At 34.9% G+C, this 19633-nt stretch overlaps 1 protein-coding gene and 1 non-coding gene across 2 annotated transcripts in view; one reads left to right on the top strand and one right to left on the bottom strand.

Moving 5' to 3' along the window:
• Window positions 1-19633, top strand: part of TNNI3K (TNNI3 interacting kinase) — a 306502-nt gene that overhangs the window by 61432 nt on the left and 225437 nt on the right. The window lies entirely within an intron of this gene.
• On the bottom strand, window positions 17619-17724 carry LOC123860641 (U6 spliceosomal RNA). The gene has a single exon (XR_006794767.1). It is a non-coding gene; the product is annotated as a U6 spliceosomal RNA (small nuclear RNA).

Here is a 19633-nt window from a genome sequence, read left to right as displayed (position 1 = left end):
ATTCTATTCAGTTGATCTATTTGAATGGAACATTACCAGAGTATCTTAATTACTAGCTATAGAAAAAGTCTTAGACAGTCTGTCTAAATATTCACTTATCACACAATGTTGCTCACAATATCCTCTTAATATTTTTAAATTTCCATAGCATCAATATTGGTATGTTCTTTTTCATTCCTGATACTGGTTATTTTGGTCTCTTTTTACTTGTTAGTGTTGTCAGAAGTTTAGTAAAGTTGGTTTTGTTGATTTTGTTTGTTTTCTTTTTCATTGATTTTTGCTCTTACCTTTTCAATTTATTTTTTATTTTTATTGGCACATAATTGACACATATTTTTATTAACACATAATTTTTTTACAAGACATGAAAATTTTTATTTTAAAAGAGAGAATGTATTTTTACACAAATCTACAGCAGAGAATTCAAACGTAGAAAAAATAAACTATATCCAAAGGCACAGAGCTCCGTGTCCATGCCCCCCTGCTCCCAGTGGCGGGCAGCAATACCTTCGTGCTTCCTACCAAAATATGTGGCAAACCAGGCCCCCCCACAGCCCCTCGAGCGCTGACCACATGTCACTCAAGCGGGACAACCCACCTGCTGTCCACCTCCCGAGGAGAGGCTGGGGAACCAGAAGGAAGCCGGTTTCCACATGCCTTCTACCAGAATGGTCAGCGCCGTCCAAGCGACAGTGGCCACTGGAGGGGGCCCTGGAAGCCCGTCGAGGGCAGCCCCCTACTCCCCGTCCCAGGACTCAGGGCCTTAGGAAAGGCAGGGCGGGCGCGGCTCCATTTGCAGACCCAGCGCAGGCAGGGCATGCGCTTCAGCCACCTTGGGCTGGCAGAGGAGGGGGTTGTGGATGGGGCGAGGGGGGGCATGGGGGTCCCAGGCCTGGGACACATAATTGACACACAATATCCTATCGGTATGATCTGGCACAAAAACAGACATATAGATCACTGGAATAAGAATGTATATAAAGAACTTACAATTATACATTTTGGGTATTAACCCCTTATTAGATGTATGATTTGCATGCATCTTCTCCCATTCAATAGTTTGCCTTTTCATTTTGTTGATGGTTTCCTTCACTGTGCTTTAATAAGTTTTTAGTTTGATGTAATTCCATTTGTTTAGTTGAGCTTTTATTCCACTTGCCTGAGAAGACTGGTCCAAAGAAATATTGCTAAGACCAGTATTTCTTACTTACAGAGCTTACTGCCTATTTTTTTTCTTCTAGGAGTTTCATGGTTTCACATCTTACATTTAAGTCTAATCCATTTTGAATTTATTTTTATATATGGTGTAAGGTAGTGGTCCTATTTTATTCTTTTGCATGTAGCTGTCCAGTTTTTCCAATACCATTTTTTGAAGAGATTAATTGACCATATATTTGTAGGCTTTTTTTCTGGGTTCTCTATCTTATTCCAGAGAGCTATATGTCTGTTTTTGTGCCACTATCATACTGTTTTGATGACTTTAGCTTTGTAGTATGTTTTGCAATCAGAGAGTGTGATACCTCCAGCTTTGTTCTTCTTTCAAGATTGCTTTGCTGTTTGGGGTCTTTCATGGTTCCATACAAATTTTAGAGTTCTTTGCTTTAGTTCTGTGAAAAATGTTGCTGGTATTTTGATAAGGATTTCATTAAATCCATAGATCTATTTGGGTAGTATGGACATTTTAATAATGTTAATTTTTATCTGTGAACATGGAATATCTTTTCGTTTATTTGTGTTGTCTTCAATTTCTTTCATCAGTGCCTTATAGTTTTCGGAATACAAGTCCTTTACTTCCTTGTTTAAATTTATTCCTAGATATTTTATTCTTTTTGATGCAATTGTAAATGGGATGGTTTTCTTTTCTTTTTAAGATGTTATTTACTTATTTGAGAGAGAGAGAGAGCATAAACTAGGGGGAGAGGGAGAAGCAGGCTCCCATCTGAGCAGGGAGCCCGACATGGTGCTTGATCCCAGGAGCCTGGGATCATGACCTGAGCCAAAGGCAGATGCTTAACCAACTGAGCCACTCAGACACTCTGGGATTGTTTTCTTAATTTCTTTTTTTTTAAAGTAGATTTATTTATTTATTTACTTACTTACTTACTTACTCACTTATTTATTTATTGAAGAGAGAGAGAGAGCACGTGTGTGCTGGGGTGGGGAAGGTAGCAGAGGAAGAAGGAGAGAGAGAGAATCTTAAGCAGGCTTCACACCCAGTGCAGAGCTCAATGGGGGAACTCAATCTCACAACTCTGATCATGACCTGAGCCTTTCAGAATTAGGAGTTGGACATTTAACTGACTGATCCACCCAGACACCCCAATTTCTTTTTCAGATAGCTTGTTATTAGTGTATAATAACTGATTATAATAACACAGTGAAGGAAACCATCAACAACTGATTTCTCCATGTTAGTTTTGTGTCTTGTGACTTTGCTAAATTTGTTTGTAAGTTTCAGCAGTTTTTTTGATGGGGTCTTTACTGTTTTCTATATATGGTATCACGTTATCTGCAAAGAGTGAGTTTTACATCTTCCTTTCCAGTTTGGATGCCTTTATATCTTTTTCTTCCTTAATTGCCCTGGGTAAGATGTCTAATACTATCTTGAAAAAATGTGGCAAAAGTAGGCATTCTTGTCTTGTTTCTGGTCTCAAAGGAAAAGTTTTCAGCTTTTCACCATTGAGTATGATGTTAGGTGTGGATTTGTCATATATGGCCTATATTATGTTGATGTATTTCCATCTATACTGACTTTTTTGAGAGTTTTTATCATAAATAAATGTTGAATTTTGTTAGATGACTTTTCGGCATCTGTTGAAATGAGCATATGATTTTTATCCTCCTTTTGTTGTTGTTGTTGTTTTTATTATTATGTTATGTTAGTCACCACACATAACATCATTAGTTTTTGATGTAGTGTTCCATGATTCATTGTTTGCATATAACACCCAGTGCTCCATGCAGTATGTGCCCTCTTTAATACCCATCCCCAGGCTAACCCATCCCTCAACCCCCCCTCCCTTCTGGAACCCTCAGTTTGTTTCTCAGAGTGCATAGTCTGTCATGGTTATTGTGCCCCTCCGATTTCCCCCCCTTCATTCTTCCCTTCCTGCTATCTTCTTCTTCTTCTTCTTTTTTTTTTTTTTAATATAATGTATTATTTGTTTCAGAGGTACAGGTCTGTGATTCAACAGTCTTACACAATTCACAGCACTCACCATAGCACATACCCTCCCCCATGTCTATCATCCAGCCATTCCATCCCTCCCAACCCCCACCACTCCAGCAACCCTCAGTTTGTTTCCTGAGTTTAAGAATTCCTCATATCAGTGAGGTCATATGATACATATCTTTCTCTGATTGACTTATTTTGCTCAGCATAATACCCTCCAGTTCCATCCACGTTGTTGCAAATGGCAAGATTTCATTCCTTTTGATGGCTACGTAATATTCCACTGTATGTATGTATGTGTATATATATATATATATATATATATATATATATATATATATATATACCACATCTTCTTTATCCATTCATCTATCGATGGACATCTTGGCTCTTTCCATAGTTTGGCTACTGTGGACATTGCTGCTATAAACCTCGGGGTGCACGTACCCCTTCGGATCCCTACATTTGTATCTTTGAGGTAAATACCCAGTAGTGCAATTGCTGGGTCATAGGGCAGCAATATTTTCAACTTTTTGAGGAACCTCCATACTGTTTTCCAGAGTGGCTGCACCAGCTTGCATTCCCACCAACAGTGTAGGAGGGTTCCCCTTTCTCCGCATCCCCACCAACATCTGTCATTTCCTGATTTGTTAATTTTAGCCATTCTGACTGGTGTGAGGTGATATCTCACTGAGGTTTTGATTTGGATTTCCCTGATGCTGAGCGATGTTGAACACTTTTTCATGTGTCTGTTGGCCATTTGGATGTCTTCTTTGGAAAAATGTCTGTTCATGTCTTCTGCCCATTTCTTGATTGGATCATTTGTTCTTTGGGTGTTGATTTTGTTAAGTTCTTTATAGATTTTGGATACTAGCCCTTTATTTGATATGTCATTTGCAAATATCTTCTCCCATTCTGTTGGTTGTCTTTTGGTTTTGTTGACTGTTTCTTTTGCTGTGCAAAAGCATTTTATCTTGATGAAGTCCCAATAGTTCATTTTGCACTTGCGTCCCTTGCCTTTGGTGATGTGTCTAGGAAGAAGTTGCTGTGGCTGAGGTCAAAGAGGTTGCTGCCTATGTTCTCCTTTAGGATTTTGATGGACTCCTGTCTCACATTTAGGTCTTTCAACCATTTAGAGTCTATTTGTGTGTGTGGTGTAAGGAAATGGTCCAGTTTCATTCTTCGCATGTGGCTGTCCAATTTTCCCAACACCATTTGTTGAAGAGACTGTCTTTTTTCCATTGGACATTCTTTCCTGCTTTGTCCAAGATTAGTTGACCATAGAGTTGAGGATCCATTTTGGACTCTCTATTCTGTTCCATTGATCTATGTGTCTGTTTTTGTGCCAGTACCATACTATCTTGATGATGACAGCTTTGTAATAGACCTGGAAGTCTGGAATTGTGATGCCACCAGCTTTGCTTTTCTTTTTCAACATTCCTCTGGCTATGCGGGGTCTTTTCTGGTTCCATACAAATTTTAGGATTATTTGTTCCATTTCTTTGAAAAAAGTGGATGGTATTTTGATGGGGATTGCACTGAATGTGTAGATTGCTCTAGGTAGCATTGACATCTTCACAATATTTGTTCTTCCAATCCATGAGCATGGAATGTTTTTCCATTTCTTTGTGTCTTTCTCAATCTCTTTCATGAGTATTTTATAGTTTTCTGAGTACAGATCCTTTGCCTCTTTGGTTAGACTTATTCCTAGGTATCTTATGGTTTTGGGTGCAATTATAAATGGGATCGACTCCTTAATTTCTCTTTCTTCTGTCTTGTTGTTGGTGTATGGGAATGCCACTGATTTCTGTGCATTGATTTTATATCCTCCCACTTTACTGAATTCCTGTATGAGTTCTAGCAGTTTTGGGGTGGAGTCTTTTGGGTTTTCCAGATGAAGTATCATATCATCTGCAAAGAGTGAGAGTTTGACTTCTTCTTTGCTGATTTGGATGCCTTTTGTTTCTTTTTGTTATCTGATTGCTGTGGCTAGGACTTCTAATACTATTTTGAATAGCAGTGGTGATAGTGGACATCCCTGCTGCATTCGTGACCTTAGGGGAAAAGCTCGCAGTTTTTCCCCATTGAGAATCATATTCACTGTGGGTTTTTCATAGATGGCTTTTATGATATTGAGGTATGTACCCTCTATCCCTATACTCTGAAGAGTCTTGATCAAGAAAGGATGCTGTACTTTGTCAAATGCTTTTTCTGCATCTATTGAGAGGATCATATGGTTCTTGTTCTTTCTTTTATTAATGTATTGTATCACATTGATTGAATTGTGGATGTTGAACCAACCTTGCAGCCCAGGGATAAATCCCACTTGGTCCTGGTGAACAATCCTTTTAATGTACTATTGTATCCTACTGGCTAGTATTTTGGTGAAAATTTTTACATCCATATTCAGAAAGGACTGGCATGATATACTCAGAGCACTAAATGAGAAAAATATGCAGTCAAGAATACTATATCCGGTTAGGCTGTCATTGAAAATAGAAGGAGAGATTAAAAAGCCTCCAGGACATCAAAAACTAAAGGAATTTGCAAACACGAAACCAGCCCTACAAGAAATATTGAAAGGGGTCCTCTAAGCAAAGAGAGAGCCTAAAAGTAACATAGCCCAGAAAGGAACACAGACAATATACAGTAACAGTCACCTTACAGGTGGCACTAAATTCATATCTTTCAATAGTTACCCTGAATGTAAATGGGCTCATTGCCCCAATCAAAAGACACAGGCTATCAGATTGGATTAAAAAACAAGAACCATCGATATGCTATCTGCAAGAGACTCATTTTAGACCCAAAGACACCCCCAGATTGAAAGTGAGGGGGTGGAAAACCATTTACCATGCTAATGGACACCAGAAGAAAGCTGGGGTGGCAATCCTTATATCAGAGAAATTAAATTTTAAACTAAAGACTATAATAAGAGATGAGGAAGGACACTATATCATACTTAAAGGGTCTATCCAACATGAAGATCTAACAATTGTAAATATCTATGCCCCTAACATGGGAGCAACCAATTATATAAGCCAATTAATAACAAAAGCAAAGAAACACATTGACAACAATACAATAATAGTGGGGGACTTTAACACCCCCCTCACTGAAATGGACAGATCATCTAAGCTAAAGAGCATCCTACTAAAGAATGAATGGGTCAACCAGGAAATTAAAGAAGAATTAAAAAAATTCATGGAAACCAATGAAAATGAAAACACAACTGTTCAAAATCTTTGGGATACAGCAAAGGCAGTCCTAAGAGGAAAGTATATAGCAATACAGGCCTTTCTCAAGAAACAAGAAAGGTCCCAAATACACAACCTAACCCTACACCTAAAGGAGCTGGAGAAAGAACAGCAAATAAGGACTCCCAGCAGGAGAAGAGAAATAATAAAGATCAGAGCAGAAATGAATGAAATAGAAACCAAAAGAATAGTAGAACAGATCAATGAAACTAGGAGCTGGTTCTTTGAAAGAATTAAGAAGATTGATAAACCCCTGGCCAGACTTATCAAAAAGAAAAGAGAAAGGACCCAAATCAACAAAATCATGAATGAAAGAGGAGAGATCACAACCAACACCAAAGAAATACAAACAAATATAAGAACATATTATGAGCAACTATATGCCAGCAAATTAAATAATCTGGAAGAAATGCATACATTCCTAGAGATGTATAAACTACCAAAACTGAACCAGGAAGAAATAGAAAACCTGAACAGAACTATAACCACTAAGGAAATTGAAGCAGTCATCAAAAATCTCCCAACAAACAAGAGCCCAGGGCCAGATGGCTTCCCAGGGGAATTCTACCAAACATTTCAAGAAGAATTCATACCTATTCTTCTGAAACTGTTCCAAAAAATAGAAATGGAAGGAAAACTTCCAAACTCGTTTTATGAGGCCTTGATCCCAAAACCAAAGACCCCATCAAAAAGGAGAATTACAGACCAATATCCTTGATGAACATGGATGCGAAAATATCCTTCTTTTTGTTAATGTGGTATATACCATTGATTGATTTTCAGATGTTGAACCATTTTTGCATCCTGGAATAAATCCCACTTAATTATGGTATATGACCCTTTTATTGTATTGTTTAACTTGGTTTCCATTTTTGTTGAAGATTTTTGTACCTATGTTCATCAGGGATATTGGCCCATAATTTTGTGGTGTCTTTGTCTTGTTTGTTATCAGGGTATTGCTGTCCTCATAAAGCATTCTTCCCTCTTTAACTGGAATAATTTAAGAAGGATAGGTTCTAACTGCTCTTACCTATCTTTTCTTATCTTTGAATTTATTTGAGTTACTTTTGCTATTTTTTTTTCTAGTTTCTTAAGGTGGATACAGCGCTTAGCTCATTAATTTTTAGCCTTTTTTTTCTAATCACTTTTAAGTCTATATATTTCAAAGTTCTATTTTGGCTATATTGTTCAAGTTTCTGTATGTAATATTTTGTGTAAATATGATAGTAATAAAATAGAAAAAATAAAAATAAAAAATGAAAATGTGAATATGATAGTAATAGAATAGAAAAAAATTAAAATTAAAAATTAAAAGTTAAAATGTAAATATGATAGTAATAAAATAGAAAAAATAAAAATAAAAAATAAAAATGTAAATATGATAGTAATAAAATAGAAAAAATAAAAATAAAAAATAAAAATGTAAATATGATAGTAACAAAATAGAAAAAATAAAAAATAAAAAATAATGTAAATATGATAGGAATAAAATAGAAAAAATAAAAATAAAAAATAAAAAATATATGTAATATTTTGTAATATTCAGTTCAAACTATTTTCTTATTCCACTCTGAATTCTTTTTTGACCCACAAGTTATTTAGAAGTAGGCTTCCAACTTTATAAATTTAGTATTTTTTATTTATCCTTTTCTTATTGATTTTAAAGTTAATTCACACTGTGGTCAGAGAGCTTTGTCATTGTTTCCCAGTATTTGAAATGTATTGAGTGTTGCTATATGGGCCAGGATATGATCAATTTTGTGAAAGTTCTGTGTGTTCTTGAAATGAATATGCATTCTGCTATTGTTTATTAATTTATGTTGTATATGCCAATTAGGTCAAATGTTTGTGTCCTTCATATCTTTTATATACTTTTGCGGGGGTTTTTTTGGCTTATGTTATTAACTATGTGTTAAAAATCTACCATTGATTGTAGATCTGTTTCTTGTTTTAACTCTACATTTTTTCCTAATATAGTTTGATACTATGTTACTAAATATGCACAAATATAACATGATTATAATTTCCTGTGGGAATCAATCCTTTCATTACAACAAATTAACCTTCTTTATCTCCAGCAATGCTTTACTTTATCCATGAAGTCTAATTTTTCTCATATAAATATACCAGTATCAACCTCTCTTGCTTAGAATTTATTGGGCATATCTTTTTCTTTCCTTTTACTATAAGCCTTTATAAATGTTTTACTTTAGAGATGTCTCTTATAAATAGCATATAATTGAATTTTATTTTATCCTACCCAGAAATTCATCATTTTAAATATTAATCCACTTGTATTGTATATTTAGAGTTAAATCTACCAGCATATTTTGAACTTCCATTTGTTCTATCTTGCTTTATGCCAAAAATTAAGTGCCTGAATATGGATGGTCTATTTTTAGACACTTTATTCTATCCTACTGTTCAGTTTGTTTGTTGTATGTGAAAAGCACTCTGCTTTCATTGCTGAAACTTTATAATGAGTTTTGATATCCAGGGGTATAAATGTGCTAATCTTTTTTTAAATTACTATTTAAATTTTTCACAGCCATTTTTGGCCTTTTACAACTTTTAAACATTTTTAAACCAGATTGTCCATTTCTGTGATATTACAACTATGGATCTTTTTTTGTTCATTTATTTACTTTAATCCCATATTCAAAATAAGCCATGTTCTATTCCCACATCATGCTCCAACTCCAGGATCTCAACAAATAAATCAGGTTCAAGTGTGGATGAGAATTCTTGAGTTTGATGCCTCTACTATGATTTATCTCAGATGGGTTCATGTGCAATAAAGGGACAAGTTGTTTGCCTCCCACACACCCAGCATGCAGTGGTGAAGTAGGCATAGAGAATCAAAATAGATGTACCTATTCAAAAAGTAAAAAATGGGCACATACAGCAGATAATCTCATATTGGTGTCACAAAGACTCAAACACCACAATATGGTCAGGTAGTACAAATAGTAATGAATAATTGTAGTGAGTTGTAAAGGCTCTTGGTCATTTATACAATTTTGAAGGTAAACATTTTCAGGTAATAAATGGTCATGTGTGTATATGTTGCTTTTAAATATAAATGCACAACTGCAATTTTATTATTATAATCTTTATCATGCTATATATTCTAATTTTTTTAATCATTCCACTTTTTTTTTAAATCATCTAAATTTTTAGAGGTACTATATATCTGGAATAGATCAGGTCCTAGGTATTTGGATAAAGCATCCTCTACTGTAGCTTTCTCTCCTTTTAAGTTCTCAAATGACATTATAGTTTTATACTTTTCAAGTTTGGGCCATGAAAACTGAGGCTCTTCTCCCTTATACTGTACAGAACATGCTTCCCTATACCTTATATGGGGGACACATGAAAGAATAATACTAAGATCAGTAAAATAGTAGACATCTCATGGCCAATAAAATTCTATAAAATATTTAGATGTTTTAATTTTAATTCTGAAGGTATCAGAAAGTGTCCATCTTGGCTTATAAAAGAACATCAGTATCTCTTCTAAAAGTGCCATAAATAAGACAGCAAGTGGCAGATTTATTGTTGATCTATGTTTAATTTAAACTTGTTTTTGGAATATAGGAAAAGTGGTGAAAGGAAACTGACAGCTTTCAAGAGATATATGGTCTAAAACTCTGTACTACATCACTCATTTTAAATTAAGACTCCGTTTTATTCCTTCTGAAAGGTATCAGATGTGGAAAGAGACAGAGTGTGGTCCTGTTCTTTAGAGAGGCAAAACACAGAAATAAAGAACCTCTTAAATTATTGATTTTGTGAAATATGTCAAGTTATTTGTCACCATAAATGTAGCAGCCTCTAACCTGAGGTGTGCTGACTAGTGATGACCTTATGTGTTTGGATGCTTACTGGCTTTGCACCTTTATGCCAGAACATTGAGGTTTGTTTTATGTTTAGATAATTTATCAGTGTATATATGTGTAATCCTGTTTATCTTGTTATTTTATCAGGTTCCAATGTGAGCCCAATATTTTACAGTTGTATATCAAATAAGTAGACTTTAGCAATTTCAAAAGTCATTTTTTGCATTGGTGGTATAGTGGTGAGCATAGCTGCCTTCCAAAAGCCATTTTTTGATACAGCAGATTTCTGTACCAACAGCATGTCATTGGCTAAACTATTGGGAAGTAAAATATAACACAGATTAAGCTCCTTATTTGTGAAAACAATTTTTATTGAGTGTTTTCAATGTGCCATTTTCTAAACACTTTACATTGATTATCTCTTTATATTCTCATAATAACCCCACAAGATAGGTGATATTTTTATCCTCATTTAATAGGTGAGGAAACTAAGTCACTCTGTTGGATATGGGAACATTCAGGGTGGGAGAAATAGTATAAGAAACATCATGGTATATGTGGGAAAATACAAGTTCTTTCTAAACTTTCAAGTTTAAAATAAGGGGATTTGGAAAGATGCTGGAGAGGGAAGCTGTGGCTCTTTTATGGTGAGACTTCTATGTCATCTATGGAGTGGAAAGCCAATATTTTTTATATTGTATTAAATTGAATCATTTGCTGATATTGACATATAAATATATTAAGTTAAAGATGTACCAAATGACATATAAAGAAAAATCTAGGGTGCCTGGGTGGCTCAGTCAGTTAAGCATCTGCCTTCGGCTCAGGTCATGATCTCAGGGTCCTGGTATGGAGCCAGCATTGGACTTTGTGCTCAATGGGGAATCTGTTTCTCTCTCTTCCTCTACCCCTCTCCCTGGCTCATGTGCAAATGTGCGCTTTCTCTCAAATAAATAAACTCTTTTAAAAAATCTAATTTTCTTCACATTCAGAAAGTTTTCCAAACTTTCTAACTAATTTTATAACTTGCAATTCTCTATGTTTCCATTTTGAATTCACTCTTTGGCTATAGAACTGTCTTCTTTGCCTTATTAATCTGTGGACAGGATTAAATGAAATCTGTCATAATGTACAAGAAACAAAAACCTAAGTAACCCATTGAACATCTATGGACATGGTAAGAAAGAGAAACATTTCTGAAAAGACTTACTTGGCTAGAGATACATTAAATCTAGACTGTGGACCAAAAGATTTGTTTTCCTGTGTGAAAAATTGACTTTAAAAGACCTAACACATTCACAAAGTCATATATTTCACAGTGTATCTAAGTATCTATATCACATCTCAGCTTTATAGGGGTTTTCTTTAAACATAATTCATACTGATCTTCAGCCAGGGTTTGTTACTATTCCTGATAGAAACTCCTTGAGTGGGATTACAGAATTATCATTTCAGTATTAGACATGAAGACTGAAGCACATAAATGATTTGCCAGAGGGCAAAGTGAAAGTTGGGAGAGTGCCTAGGGATGAACATAGAGCACTAAAATCTTAAACCCAAAGCTTTTGTGTTATAGGTTTAGCAAAGACCCTACTTCTACTAAGATGCTGGGGTAGAATTGAGCATGATTATTCATAATTTCTATTCCGGTTTCTAGCAGACACCAGGCATGAGGCAGTATACCTATTGATTAGAAGTATAAGTATGCTCTGGATGCAAGAAAATTTAGGTTTGAATCTCAATTTTGCTGTTTACTATTTAGCTGGCCTTGTGTGGGGGTGGGGTGATTATCTCTAACCCTAAATTTCTTTCTAACATAATCATAATAACAGGATTTACTTTTTATGTTGTTGTGAGGAATAAATGTAGCTGAAGATCCTGGTACCATGACTGGCATTGATATATGCAGGTTCTATGTCCATTTTCCATCATAAATGTGCTAATAATGTGTGATTGTATATTTCTTTGGAAATGTATACAGGACTTCTGTTAAAGATATGACTATCTATAAAATCCATACACATCCCCTTTGTTTTGTCTTGTGTTTGGTAAGAATATTTAACAATGAGATCTATTCTCTTAAAAAATTTTGAAGTGTACAATACTGTATTATTAACTATAGACAGTATGTTGTACAGCAGGTTTCTAGAATTTATTCAACTAGCATAATTTCTAGAACTTATTCAACTAGCATAACTGAAACTTTATACTCATTGAACAACTCCCTACTTTCCCCACCCAACAGCCCCCAGCAACCACTATTGTATTCTCTGCTTATAAAAGTTTGACTATTTTAGATACTCACATAAAAGGAATCATGGAGTTACTTGTCCTTCTGTGATGCTTATTTCACTTAGCATGATGTCCTCCATGTTCATGAATGTTGTTGCAAATGGCAGAATTTTTTTGAGGCTAAATAATATTCTACTGTATTCATTACCACATTTTCTTTATCTATTCATTCTCAATGGACTCAGGTTGTTCCTATATATTGGCTATTGTAAATAATGCTGCAATAAACATGGGAGTGCTAATATCTGTTTGAGATCCTGATTTCAATTGTTTTTAAACAATCAGAAGTGGTATTGCTGGATCATTTTGTATTTCCATTTTTAATGTTTTGAGGAATGTCCGTAGTGTTTTACATAACTGCTGTACCATTTTATATTTCTGCCAACAGTGTATAGGGGTTGTAATTTTTTCACAACCTCACCAACACTTTTTTTAATAATAACTATCCTAGCAGGTGTGAGGTGACATCTCATTGTGATTTTAATTTGCATTTCCCTAATAATTAATGATATTGTGCATGCTTTGGCTATATGTATGTGTTCTTTGGAGAAATGTCTGTTCAAGTCCTTTGCCGAGTTTTTAATGGATTACTAGTTTTCCTTGCTATTAAGATATAGGAATTCCTTACATATTTTTGGAAATTATGGGGTGCCTGGGTGGCTCAGTCCTTAAGCTTCTGCCTTCAGCTCAGGTCCTGATCCCAGGGTCAGGGGCTCCCTGCTCAGTGGGGAGCCTGCTTCTCTCTCCCTCTCCCATTCCCCCTGCTGTGTTCCCTCTCTAGCTGTCTCTCTCTCTGTCAAATAAATAAATAAAACTTTTTAAAAAAGGAAATTAGTCTTTTATCAGATATATGGTTTGCAAATATTTTCTCCCATTCTGTAGGTTGCTTTTCATTCTGTTGATTGTTTCCTTTGCCATGAAAAAACTTTTTAGTTTGACGTAGTCCCACTTATCTCTTTTTGCTTTTGTTGCCTTGCTTTTGGTGTCATATTTAGGAAACTCTGAGAAGTGTTGGATAAGTCTATTACCTTGATTGTGGTGATGATACCATGTTGTATTTACATATGCCCAAATCCATCAAGTTGTGAACATTAAGTATATGTTGTTCTTTGTATATAAATTGTAAGAACATAAAAATCAATAGCATCAGTCACATTAAATGCTCATATACAGAAAGGGTCTAACAGAAGGAGAGTTCAAATTCATAGATCAGTTACAAGTCTCAGAAAAAGTCTTGTACGCAGAAAATTTACCCATTGTGTCCTAGGAGATGAAACTTTTGGATGACCCTAGTGTGGCAGAGCTGCTCACCAAAATCTATATTCTTTTGTCCTTCCTGGATGTTCAGGAAGACTGCATTTCCCAGTCTTGCTTGCAGTTTGGTTTGGCTTCACAACTGAACATTCAATGGAAGTGAGGCACACTATTTTCAAGTGTGGCCTCCAAAAACCTCCATAGCTCTTCCTCCATACACTTTTCTTCTGTCCTTTGAATGCAATAAAGCCAGCTCTTTGAGAAAACATTTGGTGAAAATAGCAGAAACTTCTAAACAACTGTGTGGAAGAAGGCTCCATGCCATCTTGTTTACCTGGTGATTATTGATAAATGAGCAAGAAATGAACTTCTACTGGGTTGGAAACATAAATTTTGGGTCCATTTATTGCAGCAGCGACTATTATCATATTATAGCTATTAATTATAATGATATGGTATATTTTATGAGATATAATGAAAATTATACTGAAATAGGATATCAGATATCTATTTTTGTGGGCTTTCACAGGAGAAGGAGACATGGAAAGAGGATTGGGAAGTGGAAAAGAGAAAGAGGGGACTGTATCTCTGCATTGTTTTTAAGTCAGATCTTCAACTTTGACACTGATACTCAGGCTGATTGCTAGTGGTTAGATGCTCTTTGAAAGCCAGATTAAAGTGAAAGCACTGTAGAAGCCTATTGCAGGACTCACGGAAAGTCTACTCACATTGACCTTAGGCATCACGGTGTTTATTGGAGCATGCCCTCAGAATCAACACCAATAGGGAAGGGGAGGAAGCAGGACTGAGTGGGGGAGAAATTGGACTGTAATGCAGTCTCAATAAAAGCTCAGTCAGCCCCATAGAGAGCTCTGAAACTGGAATGACCTTTGAGAGTTTTCCAAATTGGAATGAGGAGGTTGGGCTTTTATACTGGCAAAATAACCAGCCATTAGATTCTAGTGGCAGGGCAGCTCTCATTAGCCAAGGGAAATCTCCAGAGAGGTAGATAGCTGAGGGCTATGCTGTTGTTAGCCCAGCATTATTCCTGGCAGCTTAGGTAATGCATTTTACAGACCTTGGAAAGCCCTCTTATCTTAAGTGATCAGGACCCAAATTTAATTGGTTAATTGAAAAAACAATGGCAGGGCGCCTGGGTGGCTCAGTTGGTTAAGCGACTGCCTTCGGCTCAGGTCATGATCCTGGAGTCCCAGGATCGAGTCCCGCATCGGGCTCCCTGCTCGGCAAGGAGTCTGCTTCTCCCTCTGACCCTCCTCCCTCTCATGCTTTCTGTCTCAAATAAATAAATAAAATCTTAAAAAAAAAAAAAAAAAAAGAAAGAACTCATGTTAAAAATACATACCATAGTTGAATACTTTGTTTTAATTTCACATATAAATACATATTTATTCATCACATTTTAAATATGAGGCCAAAGCTTTTCTTTTTTTTTTTTTTTTTTTTTTAAGATTTTATTTATTTATTCATGAGAGACAGAGAGAGAGGCAGAGGGAGAAGCAGGCTCCCAAGGAGCAGGGAGCCCGATGCGGGACTCGATCCCAGGACCCTGGGATCATGACCTGAGCCGAAGGCAGACGCTTAACCATCTGAGCCACCCAGGCGCCCGAGGCCAAAGCTTTTCTTTAAATGCAAGTCGCCAGGTTGGTCTTCAGAAACCTCCTTCTTGCTTGTAATGGGTCAGATACAATTTATTGCTTTAGTTTCTTTTGAATAAAGTAAGAATTTACAGATACATGCAAAGTATTCTAAATATAGAATATTGATAAATTGTTTACTACTTTTTTCTACTTATATTTTATTAATTTTTATTGGTATATAAATTATATACATAAAATAACAAGACAACTAACATTATCAGTCTGGGATGAAATATGATTGATTTTTGGAAAGCATGCTTTTAAATCAGAAGTGAAGTTCTGAAAATGTACCTACCAGCTACAGATGTTTGAGCAATATGTCACCAAGTCTCTGTTTTGCTACATTAGAAGCAGTCAATTTGGGACAGGCTAAGTGAGCTCCCACTGCAGGTCCTGCTATGCAGGGGTTTTTTTCCAGCTTTATTAAGGTATTATTGACAAATAAAAATTGTATATATTTAAGTAGCACAACATGATGTTTTGAATATACATATGCATTGTTTAATGATTACCATAGTCAAGCTAATTAACATATTCATCACCTCATATAGTTACAATTTTTTTGTGAGGAAACAACTTGAGATCTCTTTTAGCAAATTTGAAGTGTATAATACATTATTATTAACTATAGTCATCATGTTATAACATTAGGTCTCCAGAACTTATTCATCTTCTAGCCAAGAGTTTTTATCCTCTGAATGACATCTTCCTATTTCTTCCAACCCCTCAGCCCCTGTAACCACCACTCCACTCTCTGTTACTGTGAGTTTGGTGTTTTTTTTTTTTTTTTTTTTTGAAGCCCATGTAAAAGTGAGATCATGCAATATTTGTCTTTCTGTGCCTGACTTAATTCACTTAGCATAGTGTCTTCTAGGTACATCCATGTTGTCACATACAGCAGGATTTCCTTTTTTTTAAAGGCTGAATACTGTTTCATTACATATGTATATCATATTTCATATATCTGTCGATGAGCACTTAAGTTGCTTCTGTATCTTGGCTAATGTGAATAATGCTGCAGTGAACTGGGAGTGTGGATACCAGTTTGAGAGAGCAACTCTATTTCCTTTGGCTGTGTACCCATCTGTGAGATCGCTGGATCATAGGATAGTTACAATTTTTAATTTTATGAGGAAACTCCATACTGTTTTCTATAATTGCTGTTCCAGTTTACATTCCCACCAACAGCATACAAGGGTTCCCTTTTCTCTATATCCTTGCCAACACTTACTTTTTTGATTTTTGGTAATAGCCATACTAACAGGCATGAAGTAACATCTCACTGTAATTTTGATTTGAGTTTTTCTTATTATTAGTGATGTTGAGCATCTTTTATGCACATGTTGGCTATTTATGTGTCTTCTTTATAAAAATGTCTCTTCAGGTCTTTTGCCTATTTTTGTATTGGCGTATTTGGATATTTTGCTATTTAGTTGTACAAGTTTTTTTATGTATTTTAGATATTAATCTCTTATGAGATATATGTTTTGAAGATATTATCTCCCATTCCATAGTTGCCTTTTCATTTTGTTATTTGTTTCTTTTGTTACACAAAAACTTTTAAGTTTCATACAGTCCCCCTCATTTATTTTTGTTTTTGTTTTCTGTGCTTTTGGTGTCACATCCAAAAAGGGGGAAAAAAAATCATTGCCAAGAGCATTGTCAAGGTGGTTTTCCCCTATGTTTTCATCTAGGAATTTTATGGTTTTCAGGTCTTACATTTAAGTCTTTAATCCATTTTCAGTTGATTTTTGTGTGTAGCATAAAATAAGCATCCTTTTTTTTTTTTCATGTGGATATCTAGTTTTCTCGACATCATTTATTGAAGAGGCTATCCTTTCCACATTGTATATTCTTGGCAACGTTGTCAAAGATTAGTTGAATACATATGAATGGGTTTATTTCTGGGCTCTTTATTCTGTCCCAATGGTCTAAATATCTGTTTTTAAACTAGTACCATATGTTTTGATTTTTATCACTTTGTAATATAATTTGAAATCAGTAAGTGTGATGCCTCCAACTTTGTTGTTCTTGCTGAAGATTGCTTTAGCTTCTGGGCTCTTTTTTTTTTTTTTTTTTAATTCCAGTATAGTTAACATATAGTGTTGTATTAGTTTCAGGTGTACAATATAGTGATTCAATAATTAAAAATCTGAATGGCTTCACAAATTTGTATGTCATTCTTGCACAGGGGAATGCTAATCTTCTCTGTACCATTCTAATTTTAGTTTATGTGCTGCTAAAGTGTGTACTATCTGGGCTCTTTTGTGGTTTCCATATAAGTTGGTTTTTTTTTTCTTTTCTATTTCTGTTGCTATTGGAATTTTGATAGGGATTACACTGAATTTGTATACTTATTTGGGTAGTATGGACATTTTAAGAACTTTAATTCTTCCAATCCATGAACAGGGGATATCTTTGCATTTATTTGTATCTTCAGATTTTTATACAACTGGCTTTTGTATGTTCATTTTGTATGGAGCATCTCTATTGAACTATTTATTTTTTCTAACAGATTTTGGTAGGGTTTTAGGGTTTTCTAGAGAGACAAATTTTACTTCTTTCTCTCTGATTTGGATGCCATTTATTTATTTATTTATTTATTTATTTATTTATTTATTTTTCTTTCTGAATTTCTCTGGTGGGACTTCCACTATTATATTGAATAGAAGTGACCATAGTAGGAATCCTTGTCTTGTTCCTGATCATACAGGAAAAGCTTTTAGCCCTTCACCATTGAGTATGATGTTAGTTGTAAACTTGTCATATATAGCCTTTATTATGTTGAGGTACATTCCCTCCCTGCCTAAGTATTGAGAGCTTTTATAAGGAAGGGACACTAATTTTGTCAAACGCTTTTTCTACATATATTGATATGATCATATGATTTTTGTCCTTTATTTTGTTAATGTGGTGTATCACATTCATGGATTTGTATATGTTGAACATTCTTGCATCTAAGTGATAAATCCCACTTGATCATAATATATGATTATTTTAACATGCTATTGAATTAGGTTTGCTAGTGTTTTGCTGAGGACATTTGCATGTATATACATCTGGGATATTGGACTGTAATTTTCTTTTCTTTTAATGTCCTTATCTTGTTTTGGTATCAGGGTAGTGCTGGCCTCATAAAATTAGTTTAGAAGTCTTCCCTCTTTTGTTTTTTGGAAGAGTTTGAGAAGGATTGGTATTAATTCTTTGAATGTTCAGTAGAGTTCACTAGTGAAGCTATCTGATCCTGGACTTTTGTTTATTGGGAGGCTTTAATTACTGAATCCATTTCCTTTCTCATTATTGGCCTGTTCTGATTTTCTATTTCATCAATATTCAGTATTAGTAGGTTGCATATTCTTAGGAATTTATCTATTTATACAATTTGTTGGTATATAATTGTTCATAATAGTGTCTCATGATGTTTTATATTTCTAAGGTATCAGTTTTAATGTTTCTTCTTTCATTGCTGACTTATTTATTTGGATCTTCAACCTTTTTTTCATAATTAACCCAGCTAAAGATTTCCCAGTTTTGTTTATCTTTTTAAGAAGCCACCTTAGTCTCATTAATGTTTTCTATTGTTTTTCTAGTCTCTATTTCCTTTCTTTCTGCTCTGACCTGTCTTATTGTCTTCCTTTTGCCAACTGTGGGCTTTGTTTATTGTTCTTTTTCTAGTTTCTTGAGGTATAAACTTAGGATTTTACTTGAGATCTTTCTTTTTTGTTAATGTAGACATTTTTGTATTAACTGTCCACTTAGAACTGCTTTTGCTGCATCCCATAAGTTTTGGTATGATGTAATTCCATTTTCATTGCTTTCAAGATATTTCCCTTTTGATTTCTTCTTTGACTCTTTGGCTGTTCAGGAATATGTCATTTTATTTCCATATGTTTTTAGTTTCATGAATTTTTTTTAGTCTTACTTCTGTTATTACTTTCTATTTTCAGACCACTGTGGTCAGAACAGATACATGGTATGATTTCAGTCTTCTTAAAATTGTTAAGATTTATATTGTGACTTAACATATGAATTTTTTTGGAGAATGTTCCATGTGTGCTTGAGAAGAATGTGTTGTGCTGCTATTGGATGGAATATTTTGTGCATTTCAGTTAGGTCCATTTGGTCTAAAATGTATTTCAAGTACAGTATTTCCTTATCGAT

Source organism: Mirounga angustirostris, unplaced genomic scaffold, assembly GCF_029215605.1.
Source record: "Mirounga angustirostris isolate CCGP_5_RB_7025 unplaced genomic scaffold, mMirAng1.0.hap1 SCAF_4, whole genome shotgun sequence".
NCBI classification, from domain to species: Eukaryota; Metazoa; Chordata; class Mammalia; order Carnivora; family Phocidae; genus Mirounga; species Mirounga angustirostris.
This window is presented reverse-complemented; position numbering and strand designations above follow the sequence as displayed.